Consider the following 1,562-nt stretch of genomic DNA (forward strand, 5'->3'; position numbering starts at 1 on the left):
TTGGCTAAAGAATCGACCTTCAAAGACAACGCTTGGAGCTGCGCTGCAATAGCTGTAACTGCATCAACTTCCAGAATACTTGCTACCTTACCAGGCATCATCCTTTGAGTTAGGTTTTGATACTCATTTGCAGCCATAGTTTCAATAAGATTATAAGCCTCAGTATAGCTTTTGGCCCTCAAGGTGCCTCCAGCTACTGCATCGAGCATGGGCCGAGATTGGGCCCCCAAACCATTATAGAAACCAGTGATCACCATCCAGTCAGGCATACCATGATGTGGACACTTTCTCAACATCTCCTTATACCGCTCCCAAGCTTCGCACATAGATTCTGATGGTTGCTGAGAAAACTGAGTAAGAGCACTCCTCATAGCTGCGGTTTTGGCCATTGGGTAGAACTTCACCAGAAACTTTTGTGCAAGGTCTTCCCAAGTAGTGATGGACCCAGCTGGTAAAGAATGTAACCAGTCCTTAGCTTTATCCCTAAGAGAGAATGGGAAAAGCCTCGGCTTGATAGCCTCATCAGTGACACCATTATATTTGAAAGTGCTACAGATTTCAACAAAATTCCTGATATGCATGTTGGGATCTTTAGTCGTAGCACCTCCGAAAGAAACGGAATTCTGCACCATCTGAATAGTGCCCGGCTTGATTTCAAAATTATTGGCTTCAATAGCAGGATGAATGATGCTTGACTAAATGTCATCAATTTTAGGCCGAGAAAAGTCCATAAGAGCTGGATCTGCTGGAACTATACGATCACCCATGATTACTGGTTCTTTCTGCTAACTCTCTTTATCCGAATCTTCAAAATTTATCTTCTCCGTAATATCAAGAACCGAGTATGTCTCCTCAGCCGTATCTAAAGTCCTCTTGCGAATACGAGAACATGGTTGCATAAATTCTCGTTAGAGTACCTGAAACACAACCGAAAATAAAAAGTAACAAATCTTAATCAATGAGTCCTAATGACCACTGATGGTAAGTACAAAAACTAAACAAATAAGCCGAGTCCCCGGCAGCGGCGCCAAAAACTTGTTAGGCACAAAAAACGTGCTAATAATTCACGCAAGTATACGCGTTCGAAAGTAATATAGAATATATTCTAGTTCGTTCCCACACAGACTCAGACTAATTATGTTCAATTAACACTTACTCACCAATGTATGATTACTTCTCAATGTCAAGACAATAACACTTAGATTTGATTAACTAATTATTAACTATAATTAACTACGAGAATTAAACACTTAATTGACACTTGAATTAACAATATTAAACACACATGAGATCATAACTTCATTACTATTTCCTTCAATAGTTATTGTTATTACCCTTAGCATGTAACGGTGATGATATTAATCAAACAACACGAAACTGAGAAAAGCCAACTTTCGTTGTACTAATACCATTCTATCAAACATCCATAATTAAGATAGAAGTTAAATAGGCATCAATTATGTTGAGACCCTATATGTCTACAGAATTTGACAACATAACGATTTAAGCACAAGTTATTCTTTATAATTACACAGGGCAAGTAAAACGGTTAGAGTTACCCA

At 38.7% G+C, this 1,562-nt stretch overlaps 1 non-coding gene across 1 annotated transcript; it reads left to right on the forward strand.

Moving 5' to 3' along the window:
• The first annotated feature begins 267 nt into the window (after nt 1-267).
• Nucleotides 268-374, forward strand: LOC141699057 (small nucleolar RNA R71). Its single transcript, XR_012565547.1, has one exon. It is a non-coding gene; the product is annotated as a small nucleolar RNA R71 (small nucleolar RNA).
• The last annotated feature ends 1,188 nt before the right edge of the window (nt 375-1,562 follow it).

Source organism: Apium graveolens, chromosome 11, assembly GCF_009905375.1.
Source record: "Apium graveolens cultivar Ventura chromosome 11, ASM990537v1, whole genome shotgun sequence".
Classification (NCBI taxonomy): Eukaryota; Viridiplantae; Streptophyta; class Magnoliopsida; order Apiales; family Apiaceae; genus Apium; species Apium graveolens.